Raw genomic sequence first — 22,217 nt, forward strand, 5'->3', positions numbered from 1 at the left:
TAAGGATGTGGGTCCGAATCCTGATCCAATACAAAAATATTCATAGTTTCAGTTCAAGCCCTATAACGTGCACACCGTCCCGCTAGTGAAAACCAACGTGCGCTTTTAATGTCTATTCATGTGTTGCCAACAATCGCAATAGGTGTCATTATTTCTTGTCAAACACGCACACACCTTACCGTTGGTGAGTAAGCAACTGATATTTAAGCTATATTTGTGGATGCACGGTAGGCGTGTAGTTAGATTGTCGCTTAGGTACAAAAGTTTGTATCCTTAGTTTAGATTCAAACACCTAGCAGCTGGTAAGAAAAACCGATACGTAAATTTGATTTTACTTAATTAACAATACGATTACGTGTTGGGTTCGTATCTCCGTCATATAACTTCACATCATGCACTTAATCTTTAAATGCATGCGCACTTTGTTACTTGAGCATGGAGGTATATCAGACATCTTTCGTGGTTAGTTAACAGGGACGAAATTGTCTTGTTAGGAGTCCCGGTTTATTAAAAAAATTGTCGTCTTTTATTTTCAAGTTTAGATTTCATTACTGGTATTGGTAAAAATTTCGGTAATTCATGACTCTTCATGGATAGCCATCAATATGATATGATTAGATTACATTAGATCAATTCTTGTTTCATAGATCATGAATACGATATTTCGTAATGACGTGTAACGTGTGATTTTAATGAAAGATTTCTTTACATACCATGATTCAATTTCTTTACAACAATTTCTTACTCTCTCTCATTCTTTTTGATTTCTCTCTCTCTCTCTCTCTCTCTCTCTCTCTCTATCATACACACACACATTCTTTTTTTCTTTATTTGTTTGTTTTGCTCGACTATCGGCGAGGCATGAAAACGTCTCTGAATGAGCTTCTTAGTTTTTAGTACACTTACGAAATAAATATAAAAATAACTGTGAGAGTTACTGATATATGATGCTTAGTTTTCAGTCAGTTCCGAGTATTATTAGTAACCACGCTCCAGTCCCTAAACCTAGTTACAGAAATGCGAATCAGACGCATTACGTATTCCAGGCCGTAGCAACCGCGACTTGGAGACACCAGCTATGGTCACTTCCCAGACCGCTGTACGATCACATCGGTTCGTCTTCTTTCTGCTGGTACTGTAACTGAGATTTGACAACAAGGCAACGTATGTTTGGCAACTCTGTGATCGACCAGTTGCTTCCTGGTGTGCACGGAATTTATCCTCAAAGTTCACTTGATTTTACCTGTCATTTCCATTGAATAATCTGATTTATTATCACTTTACGTGTAACAAAAGATTGTAAATTTACGGTTTTCAGCCCAGGAAAGTCGTTGCACGTGGAAATCGCAACTAATCTCGTCCTTTAAATAGCGGTTTACGAGTGCTAGACATTATCGATCTCGTAAGAGTAAGCTAAGACACGTACTTCTACTCCAGCTCTATGGTAATGCGCTGACCTGAGAAATAGCATATGTTATGGTTCGCACTTCCAGTCTCACTGACTGTAACGTTTTTATCCCTTCTGTGAAAGAGCTACTAACAGTCAGATAAAACATCGATAAGGAAATCGCAAAAAAATACTTTCGGCTCATAGTTCAATGGTGAAAACTTACAATGCTGCACAACGGGTAACTCCTCTTCCCGCCGCTGACAAGCAAATTTTGGGTTTCTAGGAATACAAAACTTTACTTATGAAATGCGACATTTGTACTGCACGACGTTTTCAACAAAGAGATGGCGCAATACAGTAGCTCAAGTGGAAAGAAACACTTCCTTTTCAAATTTGTGCATCCTACACTGTTGGCTGTTCTGTGTAGGTGGCAGGTACGTGATTTTATTTCGGTCGAATTTATGCACTGGGTAGTCGAGGCAGCTAGTTCATTGTGATTCGGTCAACCAAGTAAATGAATTTACTGAACCTGCTGCAAATTACTACAGGAAGCCTGTGTGTCAATTCTCATCCAGTGTGGTGCAACGGCGTTACGATAGAAAAATGAGCCACATACTTATAATATGCTTGAATATCTATGGACTGGGTTCGATTCCAACTTCTGTCAATGATTTTAGATAAGAAGAGACAGATTCCATTCTCTTCTGGCAACACCAAGTGAAGAAGACATAATGACATTGTGGTCTGAAATTGACATAAAAAATGATATTCCTTTTCTACAAAGTAGACGTTAGGATGAATCACAATAAAGACTGGAGCGGCGACACGTAGAAACCTTTCTTATACTTGTTATTTATTTCTAGTGACGAAACAAACGCTATGTAGGCTCACAGGACATTTAGTCCATATTTTATCTGAGCTTCTGTATGTCGATAAAATCGGTTCTGAACTGGGAATGCAACTTAGACCGTACTTAACGCTGAATTTGATCCCTTCGTGAGAATACAGCACGGCTACTATTTGTTGTTTGTTCAGAACTGCAGATTCCTCAACGTCTCCACATACTGCGCGTGAATGGGTTCGAATCCTGGCCCGGCACTATAGATTTCATTATGTATTATCAAGCTCTAGCATGAGAACACCTATCTGCTGGTGGATAATTATTTTAATGTTTAATGTATTTTCATTCGTTGTCAACACTAACGATATGTGACGTTTTTGACACCCAGTGAGACACAGAACTATTTGCGAGATCACTGTAAGTTCAAGATGTTAGTCCGAGCTGGACAAAAATTCGGAAGCTGACGTATCTTTGTGTGTAGTCAAAAGCGATATGATGTGTGGAGCTGTATTCCCAGTGAGCACCGAACTCTTCGTCATATTATTTCTAGTTCCAACACGCTCACATGTCGCTGCTGGTGCAACAAACCCATATTTAACGTTCGTTTTCTCTAGAATATAACAGCGATAGATGCCGGGTTGGGGTCTTGGGAAGGAAAAAAAATTAATGTTTCGTCTCGTCATTTCAGTTAAAACATCTAGCTACTGCCGAGAAAATCCGAAATGTCACAGTTGATTGTGCGTCGATATCTATCCGATTAAGTTCCGAGTTCGAATCTCTGCCCAATACAAAGCCTTACCTCACGGCAATTCACGTAAGTTACTTGTTAAGAACCAAGATTCAACATCTCTCGTCGTTCGTTACAGGGACAATAAATTCGCGTCCGGCAAAAATACTTGCGATATGTAATTTAAAGATGGAATTTGCAAACTGGCTTTGTCTAAAATCGAGGTATATCACTCTCTGTATGCCTAATCAGGAGTAACAGTCAGTATCCGTCAGGCACGAAATCATTGCTTAGTCTGCATGACCTGAGTTTGCATCCATATGCAGAACGAGACGGTTCGTCGTGTCATTTGAAGTTCATAAATATTCTCAATTAGCTGCTCGTGAATACCTTTAATTTTTAATCTTATTTTGTGTTAAATAATAAGTACGGTATGTTACTTTGAAGAGTAAATCATGAATACGACGAATTTACTACGTGCATTACCTATCTGACGTAATAATGAGAGTGGTAAAATGTCAGGTATGTCATTTATTGTAATAAATGTGAGCTACAAGCCTTAAGGGCAGTCTTATCTGTGATAAGGTGTTCCGTGATATTTGTAGTATCGTGGTATTACTTTACATCTTGAGTTATTGCGATACAGAACAGTTTTTTCTCGTGGTGACTTGTTGGAACCACTTTCAATAGTCAAACGACTGTACCAAGGAGCGATAAGGAGACCTGCTAGACAGTTGCGCTATGTGGGTTGCATGTGAATCAGGCGAATTTCAATTCAGGTCGTTCGGATACTATTGGGCATGAATGAACATCACGTGTATCGATTTCCATCGCGCTGGGGTAAGTCCTCCGGGGTACGTTTATTCTCCCTAGTGTGTAAATATATTTGGAGCATGTCATTCAAAAACGTTTGAAACGACATAGACGGGAGCGGGTTGTTGTTAGGAGAGCAGAATGTATTAGACTCGCTGATCATGTGGTGTTATTGGCAGAGAGCGAAAGAAGTATGACTGAAATGTTAAAAGAATTGAACAAGAGGCGTGAGTAAATTGGAATGATAAATAATAAGAAAATCGCAAAACGTCCGGTGATAGGTGCAAGAAAAGCAAGAACAACTATAATGTTAGGCAGGAAGATACACAACAATTTAGTGTTTTTAGATAACTGCGACGTGCTATTATGGACGACATTGGAAGTAATATGGAGGTGAAAATACGTATAGCAATTGCCAACGAGACGTTTCATAACAGGAGGCTTTTATGTGGGTGCGTTGATAGGGGATAAAATAGGCAGGCACAGTGAGAAATGAGGTGGTGTTGAGTGGGAGAACAGAGAGAAATTTTAAAGGTAGCAGGATGAGCAAACACAATTGGCATGGACACTGAATGAGAAGAGATTGTTTATTGATGGTATGGAGGAAACGGTGAATGCAAGAAGAAGAAGAAGAAGAAGAAGAAGAAGAAGAAGAAGACGATGAACATACCAGGTGATGGACAGCGTAAGAACAGAAAATAGTTGTGAGAAAACAAGAGGGTAACAAATGATGGGACTGCATGGAGAGCTACATGTGAAGACCTGCCCTAGGGCAGAACACTCATGGTGGTGGTGTTGATGAAGAGGAGACTTATGTAGGACATTTTGCAAAACGCCCATTTTCTTGTAATCCAAATTTAAACAAAACATAGGCAGCTTATAATTTGTAGTCTATAAATGACCGTGAATTGCGTGACAGATGGAACTTGCCAGTATACCAGTTATTAGGACTTATTCCCACTCCACTGACGTATGGAGCGTGCGAACTGTGGCTGCTTAAAAGCCTCTGTGCGTGCTGTGCTTAGTCTCTTCTGGTCTTCACGCTTCCTACAGTTACAATACGTAGGCGGTTTCAGTATATTCCATTCCTACTTTCATCATGTAACGTCAGTTCTAGAAACTTTCTAATTAGGTCTCCTCGCGATACTTTGCTCTTCCACGGGATAGTCTGTGTCTACCATGAACTGCCCGTTAGTCAGTAAGTGGAATAATTGGTTTTCCGACACATGTCACCATGTTACTGTCGCCCTGTCTCCACGTCAGAGAGACGGAAATTGTGTGTGCCACATTTGAAGATGAGTCTGTAAAGGTTAAAAAACTAGTTAATGGAATTACAAATAGTTCAAAAAGTGAGTTTTTGCAGTTTTCCGTATTTACATTCAATGCACTAGTCACAGGCTCTAGGCGATCCTTAGGGGATATGCTTAGTCGGTTGGGAGCGTGATGTTTCCCTCCGAGATTAATTTCACCTGGGCTTTAAGCGACTCACCGGTCAGCATTTACAGAGCTGCCAACTACATCTCACACCGGGAATATTACCAGGATTAGTTTGCATCGCAGCCTACGGAAGAGAACGCAAATCGAACGAGCATTCGCAGTCATTCCCTCCATTGACCACCATTCGCCTATATTCAACAGTTAAGGATTCCTCCGGAAATATTCCAAGTAGACTTTCCCTGGATATTTTACGTTTGTTTCCAAGCGCCTGCCTGTTCAATTTGATCAGAAACTGTGTGACATTCTCCAACGGGTCAAAAAACCTGTGACCATTCGTGCCGCCCTTCTCTGTATACATTCAGTATCGCCGGGCAGTTGTATCTGATTAGGATCCAAGAATCTCGAGCAATATTGGGGGATGGGTCGCAAGCGTGATTTGTAAGCAATTTCTTTTGTACACCGATTGTATTTTCCTAGAATTCTACCAACGAATTGCAGCCAGCCACCGTATTTCCCTAAGACTGCGACTATGTGACGGTTCCATTTCAAATCTCTAGAAATTTTTACACCCAGGTATTCATGTGGGTTGAGCGATTGCGAATTTGACTCGCTGCACTATACTCGTAGGATAAGGTTATATCGTTTTGTGAACCGAACAATTTTACATTTCGGGAACATTTCAACTAAGTTGTCATGCTTTGCACTACACTGAAATCTTATGAGGGCGTGGCTTCTTTCAAACAGAACTTTATTACAGGCAACAGCATCATTTGCGGAAACACTGAAGATCCAAATAGACCGCGTAACCACCGCCCCTTCTCCTCTCCAAATTGCTGTCTCAAAACGGTAAGTCCCATATGTAAACCACCTTCAGAAGTTCGTTCACTTTCCGTATCAGTTAATGTGTTAAAAACTTGACCTGAAGAAACATAACCCTTTGCAGTTGAAGACGCTCTGTTGTAAGAGAAGCTAGTTTTTCGAAAACGACTCAATATTTATGTACTGAACTAGGTGTTGTACAATTCTATAATTTTCAGGTACATTTGGCGACGTATGTGGATACTGTCTGACAAATGTGTTGCGAATAAAGTGAGTAGTAAAGAAGTAATGAAGTGAAACATCAAGCCTGATGCTGACACTTTACTGCACGAACAGCGAAAATGTAGAAGTGATAAAAGTCTTTTTCCTTTCATCATTCTGTCAGGGATGTCAGAGGGGAAAAAAAGTTTCGCCAAGTTTCGAAATTATGTGTGAAGTTTGTTGGAAGTCGCCACGTGCTGCCTTTCACAAATGCTCGGTGAATATAGTCTCGATAATTTGCGCTCCATGAAATTATGCTGCCTTAGACGAGTACGCAGTTTGTAACTTTTAACGCCCGACTTATTGCGTAAACCTATGCCTTTAAATGAAGGACGGAAGGAGGATTGCGTTTAATGTGCTATCGATGTCGAGGTCATTAGAGACGGAGCAGGAGTTGGCAATGCGTCAGGGAAGGGTAAAAGAAGTCCGCCGTTCCCTTTCAAAGGAATCATCCCAGCATTTGCTTGGAGCGATTCAGGAAAGTTACGGAAAACGTATCAGGATGGCCGGATGCAGATTTAAACGTCATCCTCCCGAATGCGAGTCTAGTGTACTAGTTGACAGCTCGTCGTGTAGAAGCTAGCGTTGCTGGTGATGGGATTCCGGGTTCGATTCACGGCTGGGTTGCGTTCTCCGCCCGGGAAGTAGGTGTCTGTGATGCCATCATTTCATCATCATTCGTGAAGGTGGCGAAACTGGACTGTGTAAAGGTTGGGGCTTTGTACAGGCGCTGATAACCGTGCAGTTGAGCGCCCCAAAAACCAAACATCATCATCATCATCATCATCATCATACCATGTACTAACCACTGCGGCAGCTCGTTCGGTATACATTTAAATGAGCAGATTAAGTCAGCATTTTTAGTATTTACATTGACTTCGTTCTTCATAAATGAAAGCAGGAACTACGACAAGACAAAAGAATTGGGATAACGAATGAGAAATACCTGATTGTGCTTCTGTTTGTAGATGACATGATTCACGTTCACGAAATGACCTCCAAAGATCTATATACCACCTGAACGAAATATGCAATGAATACAACTTTAAAATTTCTAGTAATAAAACGAAAATAAATGCACTCCGAGGAAAATACTCAGTCATTTTAAAACTAGTTTTGGATAATCCTGCTTTAGAACTGGTCTCTTAATCTTTCACTTAGGCTACGCTGTAAGATCTGATTTTTACTCTGATACTTAAAATAAATTACACAAATTCTAAGCTGTCTGTGACACTATTATCTGAATATTGGGCAATAAAGTACAAAAAGATTGTTCCGAAATTCTATAACGTGGTCCCGGTTCCTGTATTATGCTATGAAAGCGAAAACATGGTTTAAAAAAAAAGCAAAAAAAATCACACGGCAGAGATGAGGTTCCTAAGAAATTCGAAGAGCTGCACAACAAGAAATGATTAGGAATGAAGATACTACAGAACAATCTCAGCCTCTGATTCAGACCCTTTACTCAGCTCTTTACCAAAGGTCAGCAGTCAGTCCTATCGACGATGCTGCAGATGGTGAGCTCTGCTTTCATCCGGCTAGCGAGACTGGCAGTCTTCACCAAATCAGATAGCCAGGGAGGGTTTCCTCCGATCCATAGCGACACACATCATTGGTGCCGACATGAGCGACCACCTGCAAATGGGTGCAACCTGTACCCTTCATGGCATCCGGAAGGACCCTTTCCACATCTGGAATGACCCACCCCGGTATGCACACGGATTGCACATTGGTTTTCTTCGCCTCTCATGCTGCCATATCCTTAAGGGGCCCCATTACGCGCCTGACGTTGGAGCTCCCAACTACCAGTAAGACCACCCTCTGCGACTGCTCGGATCTTGCAGACTGAGGGGCAACCCCTGGAACAGGACAAGCAGCCACGTCAGGCCGAAGATCAGTATCAGCCAGAGACAACCCCGGACTTGCGCCCTTCTGAGCTCAGCTTGATTCCTGACGTGAAGGTAGCGTTCTCGCTTTCCGCGTCTGGGTTCCGGGGTTCGATTCACGGCGGGGTCAGGGATTTTGTCTGCCTCGTGATGGCTGGGTGTTGTGTGATGTCCTTAGGTTAGTTAGGTTTAAGTAGTTCTAAGTTCTAGGGGACTGATGACGATAGATGTTAAGACCCATAGTGCTCAGAGTCATTTGAACCATTTGTCGAACTTTGGGGTATTCGGTTCGGAGCTGTTATGGAGATACGTCAGACAATAGACCGCTCCATTCGAACTACCTATACAACTGCCGTAGTTAGGGGTATCTTGCTCTTTCGACATCACTGGCGATGGCTTATATACATGAGCTATTCAAAAAATATCCGACCTTTTTTAATTGTTGAAATCAACAATGGTATCAGGGCGCGCATGCGCTCATGTTTTCAGGCATATTTAGCACACATACCTGATTTTCTCCACTACTTTGGAACGCTTGCAAGTGGTACACGTTGGATTTAGTATTCTGAGCAAAATGACGTCTTTACATCACATTTGGCTCCAAGCTTGGCAATTCTCAAGTTGAAACCATCGTGTCTTTGTGGACAAAGTAATGGGTACTGCAGGGCTAAAGGAGTGGTACAACCATTTCAAAGGTAGCCGCTAATCAATGAAGACAGAAGCCAGTTAAGGTACGCCCGCAATATCCGCAAATCAGGTCGTTACTGATCCCGCAATATTGCTGGTGAAGCAGAATGGACGAATCACTATCAGAGAAGTTGCAGTCTAATCTAAAAGCCGTAAAGTCAACTAAATAACTAGGTGTTACAATAACTAACGTCCGCCCGCGGTAGCTGAGTGGTCAGCACGACAGACTGTCAATCCTAAAAGACCGGGTTAGATTCCCGGCTGGGTCGGAGATTTTCTCCGCTCAGGGACTGGGTGTTGTGTTGTACTAATCATCATTTCATCCCCATCGACGCGCAAGTCGCCGAAGTGGCGTCAAATCGAAAGACTTGCACCAGGCGAACGGGCTACCCGATGGGAGGCCCTCGTCACACGCCATTATTATTATACAATAACGAACAACTTAAATTGGAAAGAACACATAGAAAATGTTGCGGTTAAGGCTAACCAAAGACTGCGTTTTATTGGCACGACACTTATAAAACGTAACAGACCTACAAAGGAGACTGCCTACACTACGCTTCTCCGTCCTCTTTTAGAATACTGCTGGAAGATGTGGGATCCTTACAAGATAGGACTTACGGAGTAGATCGAAAAAGTCCAAAGAAAGGCAGCACGTTTTCTATTATCGCGAAATATGAGAGAGTGTGTCACACAAATGATACTGGATTTGGGCTGGACATCATTAAAAGAAAAGCGTTTTTCGTTGCGACAGTATCTTCTCACGAAATTCCAATCACCAACTTTTTCCTCCGAATGCGAAAATATTTTGTTGACACCGACCTACGTAGGTAGAAACGACCACAACGATAAAATAAGGGAAGTCAGAGCTCGTATGGAAAGACACAGGTGATCATTCTTTCCGGGTGCTATGCGAGATTGGAATAATAGAGACTTGTGAAGGTGGTTCGATGAACAATATGCCATGCACTTAAATGTGACTTGCAGAGTATCCATGTAGATGCAAGTATAGGTGGTCACATTTTTACTATCCCCTGTATGTGCATATCGCTTCACACGACCTTTGTTACCTCAATGTCGATATCGGCATCATTTTCGAAATATGTGAGCTTACTTATATTATCTGTAATGTTAATATACAACAGGAACAATAAGGCTCCCAACACACTTCCCTCTGGCACAAGTGGTTACTTTTACACGTATAGATGAACTCTCCATTTAGAATGAGATGATGTGTCCCCCCTACAAAAATATTTTATTGGCCGTACTTTATACGATGCAGGCAAACGGTCAACTACAATTGTTGTTTACTGTGCGGTAACCTCTAGCGTATCAGAAGCGGTGTAGGAAAATGTTTTCAAATGAGTATACGCACTCGTATTTCGGCAGGTGCACAGTTTTGCCATTTCAATTTTTGCACGTTTTTACAGATACCTTTTCGAAAATTTCGAGCAAAACAAATCGAAATCTTTATTACATCACGAAACAATGAAGAAGCAAATGCGGGTTTGTTCGCAAGCCCGAAGCATTATCTGGTACAAGAATCATTGATTTTAATAAAGTAGCTGTCGATAGGTTTTTTTCGTTGCTAACAAATGTAACTGACAATCACAAACTAATGACTTCTCAAATAACTAATTGTGATGAAACAGGCGTCTCGGTTAATGCTAAAAACCAATCGAACATCGCAGCTTGCAAAGGGAACCGTCCAGTGCGATCGTTAACCTCTGCAGAAAGGGGCGAAACTGCAACCATCCTCATTAGTACGTCAGCAAGCGGAGCTGACATTCCTCCTACGATTATTTTTCCACTAAAGAAGAAGCAGAAAGAATTTGAGTTAGGACTGACAGCAGGAGGTTGCGCTGAGGTCCACAGCACCGCATGGATGGCCACAGAGTCATTCTTTGTATGGTTTCCACAATTAGTGGTATTTTCTAAGACATCAAAGCACGTCCCAGTTCTCCTTATATCAGATGGCCACACAGCTCATACCACGAACAATGACGTTATGGACTACGCGAGGGAGAGTGGCGTTTCTTCACCACCACATTGCTCTCACAGACTTCAGCCGCTTGATGTTTGTTTTATAAATCCTCGTTATAGTGATCAGCTTCGAAAATGGCTGCGAAGCCACGCAGGGAAAGTCGTAACTATCTTTCAAATTTCAACGCTTTTTGGTTCAGCTTTCGTCTAAAGCGCAACAATGAAAACCGCTATTAAAGGTTTCGAAGCTACTGCAATATGGCCCACGGACCCATCCATATTCACGACGCACACTTCCTCCCGGCACACACAACTGACAGCGGACGTGATAGGCCGTCAGATAAAGAGGTTATTATATCTGAACAATTGGAATTGCCTTCACCTAGCACACCAGCTGAAAAAGACGACTCAAACGGGCTGGATAATCAAGGGGACGAGGTTTCAGCGAATTGTTACAATGAACTGCCGCCTAAGAATAACAAAGTTATTGGGGCTAATTGTTCTAATCTTGGGTGCTCTTGGATGACAACTGACAACACAACCTCCTCATTTCATATTTCACCTGAGATTCTGATTTTCTTGTCAAAAGTTAACGAAAGCAAGAAAAGAGCGAGACTGAAAAGGGGGAACTACGTTGTTTTAACTGATTCGCCGTACAAAAAAGAGTTAAAAGTCATTAATGGGAGAAATAGAAAAAAGAACTTTGACAAAGAAGAAAGAGCAAACAGAAAACTTTTTGCGAAAGAGAATAAAATTAAGAACTCAAAAACGAGAGAAAGAGCCTGAAGATAAATGGAAGAAAGGAGTAAGAATACTATACTAACGAGAGTGATTATGAGGTAAGTTCTGACTGTCAGTGTGTATATTGTGGTGGGTTATATTCAAAATCAGTTGGAGGTTGGGTCGCTTTTTCCACGTGCAAAAAATGGACACACGATTCTTGTGCAGGAATAGATAGCGAAGATGATGAGTGTCTCCCCGTGTGTGAATTTTGTAAACAGCCTCAAGAAAAGGATACGATACATGAAAACTGTAGTTTGACATTAATACTCACTTTAAACTAAAAAAAATACCGAGCAAGCCATTATTTTCTGCATTTCCGATAATTTTATACGTTTTTGTAATCACTTGTATTTACCACCCCATTCTGCCGCGTGCAAATGATATAAATTTGTTTTTGAGTGAGAAAATATTGTTGTTTTATTTTATGGCAATGTTCTTATATTTTTGTGATTAATACATCATAATGTGTTCATATAAAAATTTGTAACTCTCTTATTTATCAATTTTGTACATTTAATCAAAGTTTTCAACTGTGTACCCCATTATACCTTGGATTCCCCAACGTGTCGGATAAGAAAGATAAAAATACAATCACTACTCGTTTCTTCAACGACAATTTAAGCTGTGTTCTGTGGTTCCTCCCAGAGTTCATCACGATATATTCCGAAAAAAATCATAGTTAACGAACGTTATAAATTGCTCTAGAAACGAAGGCAATCCCAGTTAACATTTAATAAGGCCACTGGTATCCTTCGAAATGCAACTAATCAAAGTAATGCAGAACGTCGTGGGTCACAGCGGATGGGTGGAATCGAAATATGACATTTACCCACGATCGCTTCTTTTTGTCAATTTGTGCCATTAATTTCTCTGCTCCCTAATCTGATTTCGTATCTCCCCATCAGCTATTCGATCAAAACTTTTTTAGCATTCTTCTACACCACCACATTTCGGAAGTTTCTAGTCGTCTCCTGTTTGGGGAACCAGGCATGTTAACTGCTGATTCGCAATATATTTATTCCGAAAGGCAAAAGGAACCACGAAAACAATGAAAATAATTTTGTTTATTGGTGACTGTACCAGTTTGATTTACACTTAGTGCGAATATGAAAGTATTTTATTCCAAATCCTTATTTGAAGGTACTAAAATGTCGGTTTAAATGGCAGCTTGCTATGTAAGACATGCCCACTTGTTTCTCTGTGCCATCTCTTCTTTGAGATGATAAGCCTAGGGACATTTTACCCGTAGTTTTTGAGCTTTCACCTATTGAATACATTTTTTCTTGTCTCGTAGTCAGTTGTTTGCTACAGTAATAACGTTTCTGAACAAAACAAATGCCAAGATCTACCCACAAAGTTTTCGAGAGAAGTTCTAGAAGACTTGCAAGAAATAAAAAAGTAAATATCATGAAACAAATGTTATGTTTTTGTACAGCATGCATACTATTGGAAAGTGAAAGAAACTATGAATTTAAATGAGTGCATGTACGACGTTAAGTGCAATGCAACTTTAAATTTTCCGTAACTTTTCTAACTAAATGTACCTTTCCTCTCAAACCATTTATCCCAGAACCATGGAATTCTAACGGTCAGTTTTCTTACTCGAGGGCATGAAGAGTCGAGGGATATGAAAGGGAAGCAGTGGTTGGGAAGGGAGTGAGACAGGGTTGTAGCCTATCTCCGATGTTATTCAATCTGTTTGCTGAGCAAGCAGTAAAGAAAACAAAAGAAAACTTCGGAGTAGGAATTAAAAACCATGGAGAAGTTGTATTATAATGAACACTATGGTCTTTTTATTTTTGAAATTTGCCTGCAAAACCTCTCTTTCAAAATTTTTCTAAAAATTTCAGTATTAATATATTATTCATGAAAAATTGTTAGCTTGTTGGAAAACAGTGGAAATGCATGTAAGTAATGTTTTGTGTTTTACCGTTAATATAACACAACTTAGAATAAGGATCATGTAAATAGATCAGTTAACATGGTGGAGATGGAAGATACGTTCTCCCCGTGAATATTGTGTTTAAAAACAAATGAATATTTTCAAATCAACAGCTCATTTCATGAAGTCATAACTAGAAGTGAATAATCTCCACAAAAATTGGTAAGTTAATTACTTTGGTGCAAGAAAGTCTCCATCATTAAGGAGAACGATGTTTTCAATAACTTGCCGGCAGCCACAAAAAGCTTTACTACTGACAGATTTCAGTTTACGAGGAGCCTAAAGGATTTCTTGCTAACCATCTCTTCCGACACCATTAATGAATTGAATTATTTATTAGAACTAGCGCGCGCGCGCGATTGAGAGAGAGTGTGTGTGTGTGTGTGTTAGAGAGAGAGAGAGAGAGAGAGAGAGAGAGAGAGAGAGAGAGAGAGAGAGAGAGAGAGAGAGAGAGAGAGAGGGGGGGGGGGGTCAAATAATACGTGTACAATCAGAAGTGTGACTAAATTTTCATTCCTCGTTCATGATCAGTCCATTTGCGGTCTGTGGATAGTAAATTAGCATATTATTTTCCCATTGAGTATCTCCCCATTATGGATCAATTTCAATGGAAAGTACATACAATCTAATCCTCTTGTCTGCCCCACTTCTGTTGAAGGTTACACATCACACAAATACCTTGTTGTTGTTGTTGTTGTCTTCAGTCCACAGACTGGTTTGATGCAGCTCTCCATGCTACTGTATCGTCTGGAAGCTTCATCTCCCAGTACCCACTGCAACCTACATCCTTGTGAATCTGCTTAGTGTATTCATCTCCTGGACTCCCTCCTCGATTTTTACCCTCCACGCTGCCCTCCAATATTAAATTCGTGATCCCTTAATGCCTCAGAACGTGTCCTACTATCCGACCCCATCTTCTAGTCAAGTTGTGCCACAAAGTTCTCTTCTCCCGTATCCTATTCAATACCTCCACATTAGTTATGTGATCTACCCATCTAATCTTCAGCATTCTTCTGTAGCACCACATTTCGAAAGCTTATATTCTCTTCATGTTCAAACTATTTATTGTCCATTATTCACCTCCATACGTGGCTACACTGCATACAAATTCTTGGAGAAAAGACTTCCTGATACCTAAAGCTATACTCGATGTTAGCAAATTTTTCTTCTTTAGAAACACTTTTCTTACCATTGACAGTCTACATTTTATATCCTCTCTACTTCGACCGTCATCAGTTATTTTGCTCCCTAAATAGCAAAACTCCTTTACTACTTTAAATGTCTCATTTCCTAATCTAATTCCCTCAGCATCACCCACCTTAATTCGACTACATTCCATTATCCTCGTTTTGCTTTTATTGATGCTGATCTTATATCATCCCTTCAGGACACTTCATTCTGTTCAGCTACTCTTCTAGGTTCTTTGCTGTCTCTGAATTACAAAGTCATCGGCAAACCTCAAGGTTTTAGTTTCTTATCCATGGATTTTAATTTCTACTCAGAATTTTTCTTTTGTTTCCTTTACTGCTTGCTCAATAAACAGATTGAATAACACTGGGGATAGTCTACAACCCTGTTTCATTCCCTTCCCAACCACTGCTTCAATTTCATATCCCTTGACTCTTATAACTGCCACCTGCTTTCTGTACAAATTGTAAATTGAATTCGCTCCCTGTATTTTACCCCTGCCACCTTCAGAATTTGAAAGAGAGTATTCCAGTCAACATTGTCAAAAGATTTCTCTAAGTCTACAAATGTTAGAAACGTAGGTTTGCCTTTCCTTAATCTACTTAATAAGGTAAGTCGTAGGGTCAGTATTGCCTCACATGATCCAGTATTTCTACGGAATCCTAACTGGTCTTCCCTGAGGTCGGCTTCTACCATTTTTTCCATTCGTCTGTAAAGAATTTGCGTTAGTATTTTGCAGCTGTGACTTATTAAACTGATAGTTCGCTAATTTTCACATCTGTCAACACCTGCTTTCTTTGAAATTTGAATTATTTCATTCTTCTTGAAGTCTGACGGTATTTCGGCTGTCTCATGCATCTCGCTCATCAGACGGTAACGTTCTGTCAGAGTTGGGTCTCCCAAGGCTGTCAGTAGTTCTAATGGAATGTTGCCTACTCCCGGGATCTTGTTTCGATTAAGGTCTTTCAGTGCTCTGTCAAACTCTTCACGCAGTATGTCATCTCCCATTTCATCTTCATCTACATCCTCTTCCATTTCCATTATATTGTCCTGAAGTACACTGCCCTTGTATAGATCCTCTATATACACCTTCCACCTTTCTGCATTCCCTTCTTTGCTGATAACAGGGTTTCCATCTGAGCTCTTGATATGCATACAAGTGAATCTCGTTTCTCTAAAGGTCTCTTTAATTTTCCTGTAGGCAGTATCGATCTTACCCCTAGTGATATGCGCCTCTACATCCTTACGTTTGTCCTCTAGATATCCCTGCTTAGCCATTTTGCACTTCCTGTCGATCTCATTTTGAGACATTAGTATTTCTTTTTGCCGGCTTAATTTACTGCATTTTTGTATTTTCTCCTTTCATAAATTAAATTCAATATATCTTCTGTTACCCTCTTTCTCTGCGCATGTCAAGTTCCGTAGGCCCAAATTGAGGAGCAAATCTTCAAGGTCATGGAACGTGTCAGTATCTACATCTACATCCGTACTCCGCAAGCCGCCTAACGGTGTGTGCCGGAGGGTACCCTGAGTACCTCTATCCGTTCTCCCTTCTATTCCAGTCTCGTATTGTACGTGGAAAGAAGGATTCTCGGTATGCTTCTGTGTGGGCTCTAATCTCTCTGATTTTATCCTCGTGGTCTCTTCGCGAAATATAAGTAGGAGGGAGCAATACACTGTTTGACTCTTCGGTGAAGGTATGTTCTCGAAACTTCAACAAAAGCCCATGCAAAGGTACGGAGCGTCTCTCCTGCAGAGTCTTCCACTGTAGGTTATCTATCATCTCCGTAACGCTTTCGCGATTACTAAATGATCCTGCAACGAAGCGCGCTGCTCTCCGTTGGATCTTCTCTATCTCTTCTATCAAACCTATCTGGTGTGGATCCCACACTGCTGAGCAGTATTCAAGCAGTGGGCGAACAAGCGTACTGTAACCTACTTCCTTTGTTGTCGGATTGCATTTCCTTAGGATTCTTCCAATGAATCTCAGTCTGGCATCTGCTTTACCGACGATCAACTTTATATGAACATTCCATTTTAAATCACTCCTAATGCGTACTCCCAGATAATTTATGGAATTAACTGCTTCCAGTTGCTGACCTGCTATTTTGTAGCTAAATGATAAGGGACCTATCTTTCTATACATTCGCATCACATTACACTTGTCTACATTGAGATTCAATTGCCATTCCGTGCACCATGCGTCAGTTCGCTGCAGATCCTCCTGCATATCAGTACAATTTTCCATTGTTGCAACCTCTCGATACACCACAGCATCATCTGCAAAAAGCCTCAGAGACTTTCCGATGTCATCCACCAGGTCATTTATGAATATTGTGAATAGCAACGGTCCTATGACACTCCCCTGCGGCACACCTGAAATCACTCTTACTTCGGAAGACTTCTCTCCATTGAGAATGACATGCTGCGTTCTGTTATCTAGGAACTCCTCGATCCAAGCACACAACTGATCTGATAGTCCGTATGCTCTTACTTTGTTCATTAAACGACTGTGGGGAACTGTGTCAAACGCCTTGCGGAAGTCAAGAAACACGGCATCTACTTGTGAACCCGTGTCTAAGGCCCTCTGAGTCTCGTGGACGAATAGCGCGAGCTGGGTTTCACACGGCCGTCTTTTTCGAAACCCATGCTGATTCCTACAGAGTAGATTTCTAGTCTCCAGAAAAGGCATTATACTCGAACATAATACGTGTTCCAAAATTCTACAACTGATCGACGTTAGAGATATAGGTCTATAGTTCTGCACATCCGTTCGACGTCCCTTCTTGAAAACGGGGATGACCCGTGCCCTTTTCCAATCCTTTGGAACGCTTCGCTCTTCTAGAGACCTACGGTACACCGCTGCAAGAAGGGGGCAAGTTCCTTCGCGTATTCTGTGTAAAATCAAACTGGTATCCCATCAGGACCAGAGGCCTTTCCTCTTTTGAGCGATTTTAATTGTTTCTCTATCCCTCTGTCGTCTATTTCGATATCTACCATTTTGTCAACTGTGCGACTTCAAGAGAAGGAAGCACAGTGCAGTCTTCCTCTGTGAAACAGCTTTGGAAGAAGACATTTAGTATTTCGGCCTTTAGTCTGTCATCCTCTGTTTCAGTACCATTTTGGTCACAGAGTGTCTGGACATTTTGTTTTGATCCACCTACCGCTTTGACATAGGACCAAAATTTCTTAGGATTTTCTGCCAAGTCAGTACATAGAACTTTACTTTCGAATTCATTGAAAGCCTCTCGCATAGCCCTCCTTACACTACATTTCGCTTCGCGTAATTTTTGTTTGTCTGCAAGGCTTTGGCTATGTTTATGTTTGCTGTGAAGTTCCCTTTGCTTCCGCAGCAGTTTTCTAACTGGGTTGTTGTACCACGGTGGCTCTTTTCCATTTCTTACGATCTTCCTTGGCACATACTCATCTAACGCATATTGTTCGATGGTTTTGAACTTTGTCCACTGACCCTCAACACTATCTGTACTTGAGACAAAACTTTTGTGTTGAGCCGTCAGGTACTCTGTAATCTGCTTTTTGTCACTTTTGCTAAACAGAAAAATCTTATTACCTTTTTAATATTTCTATTTACGGCTGAAATCGTCGATGCAGTAACCGCTTTATGATCGCTGATTCCCTGTTCTGCATTAACTGATTCAAATAGTTCGGGTCTGTTTGTCACCAGAAGGTCTAATATATTATCGCCACGAGTCGGTTCTCTGTTTAACTGCTCAAGGTAGTATTCAGATAAAGCACTTAAAAATATTTCAATGGATTCTTTGTCCCTGCCACCCGTTATGAACGTTTGAGTCTCCCAGTCTATATCCAGCAAAATTAAAATCTCCTCCCAGAACTATAACATTTCCCTAAGGGGCTCCATCACTAGCCTAACGTTGGAGCTCCCAATAACTAATAAACCCCTCCCCCCGTGTGCCTGCTCGGACCTTGCTGAAGGAGCAGCCACATGTCCATTCACAGGCAGAGCGGGCGATGCCACACGGCCAGCCTCCACATTGACCCTCCGCCTCGTGCGCCGCGAACGCCACTGAACCCGCCACTCCCCTTGGGGAGAGGGTGGCCCAACCGCGCCCGGTACCCGCGAAGATCTCTCGACAGCAGGGACAGTGGGTGAAGCATCTAATACCTGGGGTGCACCATGCGACGCACCAGACTCCCCACTGCCGCTACACTCCGAGGCAGCAGCCTGAAGACGGCTGACCGCGGCCATCAACACGCTCAGTTGTTCGCGAAGAGTGGCCAGCGTCCGTACACAGCAGTCACACATCCTATCCATCCTAAGGAATCAATTTACCGAAGAGACTTAATCAACTTTTAAGTAGACTGCTAATTCACTAAAGGCGATTGATTACTGACTAAACTGTGATTGCTAACCACTTCTTGTGGAAAACAATGAAAATAGCACTACCTGTCTCTGGACTGTATTCAAAACAAACACTAGCACTACTGGCACTATGGCTGACTACAAGGACTCTCTCTGACTGTATTCAAAACAAACACGAAATCTATGTAACACTATTACTAGCACTCGACAATTAAAGCTTCCTAAAAGCAAAAACACACGGAAGAAGAAGTGACAAGTAAGAAAAATAGAGTTAATACTTAAATTAAGGTAGCTCGCTGCACAGCAGACGTGAAGCAGCTGGCGGTTAGGGCGACACATGAACTTACAACAAAAAAGTAATAACAGATAGAAATACATGTTCATGAACCTGAGAGAAAATCAGTCCATAAGTTTAAGCAAACGCTATCAGCAGTACAATGAGAATCAGCTTAATTTTTCAATTAACTCCTCGACAGAATAAAAGGAGTGACCCATGAGGAAACACTCCAGTTTCGATTTGAAAGCGCGTGGATTACAGCTAAGATTTTTGAATTCGAGTGGCAGCTTATTGTAAATGGATGCAGCAGTATACTCACACATTTTTGCACAAGAGTTAAGGAAGTCCGATCCAAATGGAGGTTTGATTTCTCCCGAGTATTAACCGAGTGAAAGCTGCTTATTGTTGGAAATAAACTAATATCGGTAACAAGAAACGACAATAAGGAATATACATATTGAGAGGCCAAGGTCAAAATACCCAGACTCCCTGAACAGAAGTCGACAAGAGGTTCGTGAACTCACACCACTTTTTGCCCGAACCTCCAGTTTCTGAGCCAAAAATATCCATCTAGAATGGGAAGAGTTACCCAAAAACATAATACCATACGACATAAGTGAATGGAAATAAGCAAAGTAGACTAATTTACTTGTCGAAGTATCACTCACTTTCGGCACCGTTCCAATAGTGAAAATGGCAGTATTAAGTCTTTGAACAAGATCCTGAACGTGGGCTTTCCACGACATCTTACTATTTATTTGAACACCTAGGAATGTGAACCGTTCAGTTTCACCAATCATATGCCCATGCTGTGAAATTAAAACGTCAGGTTTTGTTGAATTGTGTGTTAGAAAATGTAAAAACTGAAGCTTACTGTGATTTAACGTTAGTTTATTTTCTACAAGCCATGGACTGAGGTCATGTACTGCACTACTTGAAACGGAGTCAATGTTGCACCCAACATCCTTTACTACCAAGCTAGTGTCATCAGCAAACAGAAATATTTTAGAGTTACCCATAATACTTGAGGGCATATCATTTATATAAATAAGGAACTGGAGCGGCCCCAACACTGATCCCTGAGGAACCCCCTCCCCCTTGACAGTACACCACTCAGATCCCTCATCACACTGTATTACTTTCCCCCATTCCCGTAGATCGTTCCCTAATGATCTTCCTGAAACACTCTACAACTTCTGATTCTGTCAGTTCTTTCAGGTCCCATCTCCTTAAATTCCCACCTTTTTCCAGTTTCTTCAGTTTAATCTACAGTTCATAATCAATATATTGTGATCAGAGTCCACATTTGCCCCTGGAAATGTCTTACAATTTAAAATCTGGTTCCTAAATCTCTGTCTTACCATTATATAATATATATGAAATATTGCAGTATCTCCAGGTCTCTTCCACGTATACAATCTTCTTTCATGATTTTTGAACCAAGTGTTAGCTATGATTAAGTTATGCTCTGGGCAAAAACCTACCAGGCGGCTTCCTCTTTCATTTTTTACCCCCATTCCATATTCACCTACTACGTTTCCTTTTCTTCCATTTCCTACTGTCGAATTCCAGTCACCCATTAATATTAAATTTTCATCTCCCATCACTATCCGAATGATTTCCTTTATCTCATCACACATTTCATCAATTTCTTCATCATCTGCGGACTACTTTTACGGCTTTGGTAGGCGTGGGATTCGTGGCTATCTTGGCCACAACAATGCATTCACTATGCTGTTTGTAGTAGCTTACCCGCATTCCTATTTTTATTAATTATTAGACCTACTTATGCATTAGCTTCATATTAGCCTTCCTAATATTAAAATCTATATCCGATGTTAACAATGACGCCGGTGGATGGACTATCAGGAAATTACTGACCGTCGAGAAAGTCACAAATATAACCGACAAGCTAATGGGCCCTTCACAGGAAAAGGTTTTTTGCCAGAAAACGGGGAAAATTGAAACCCAGCAAATGAGTAAAAAAATGTATATTCACTGACAAAAAAAATAGTGTACGCACACAACTTACACAACAATAGTCTGGGATTACTCTATTACGTAATACAGTTTTTGTGATTGTATCTTGCAGCTTTAGTTATTTTTAATTAAAAGAGGCTTTAAAAGGACAGAAAGAACGTGTTGGACTACGCTACAGATCGTTCTGTTAGCACAGTCTTTACTTTGTAATCACTTTCGTTGACTTCGGCAACTCTCAACAGAAATCTCCAACCTAACCGAGACAATGTGCTACGATACAGCCGAGATCATGACAAGAGAATGGGCTACATCACACTCGAAGTAAATGTATATAGGTAAGGATCCCCATGACCTGTATACGTCTGTTATAAAAAATCTCCAAGCCACTCTCCTCAAATAGACCGCAATCTTCTCTTGACCTTCAACTGTTACTATTTCAGAATTAAAAACCAGATTCAAAGAAAATTTGGCTACAAGGCACAAAACTAGAAAAATAAAAATAATAAAAGTGACAACGTGAAACATGTTAGCAATAATCATAAACAGGAGATTTACAGAAAATATAATTGAGAAAGGAAATCATTAATATTATCGACCGTTTAGGAACTCTAGGCTACGAAATGGATAAAACCACATATCGAATAAGTGGTGGAAGAGTTAGTGTGTTTTAAGATTAAAACCAAACAAGAATTAGAGAAAAATATATCGAAGCAAGGCCTCTATTACGAAAAATTGCTAAATCTCGAGACAAATTGTGTCCTTCTGTATTAGATGAAATGTTTTGGCCCCTAGTACGGATGAAACAGTATCTGCAGTATCAACAGGAACTTCGGACATGTGTTTCATATTTCATCCAAGCCT

The sequence above is a fragment of the Schistocerca gregaria genome, unplaced genomic scaffold (assembly GCF_023897955.1).
Source record: "Schistocerca gregaria isolate iqSchGreg1 unplaced genomic scaffold, iqSchGreg1.2 ptg000139l, whole genome shotgun sequence".
In the NCBI taxonomy this organism is placed as follows: Eukaryota; Metazoa; Arthropoda; class Insecta; order Orthoptera; family Acrididae; genus Schistocerca; species Schistocerca gregaria.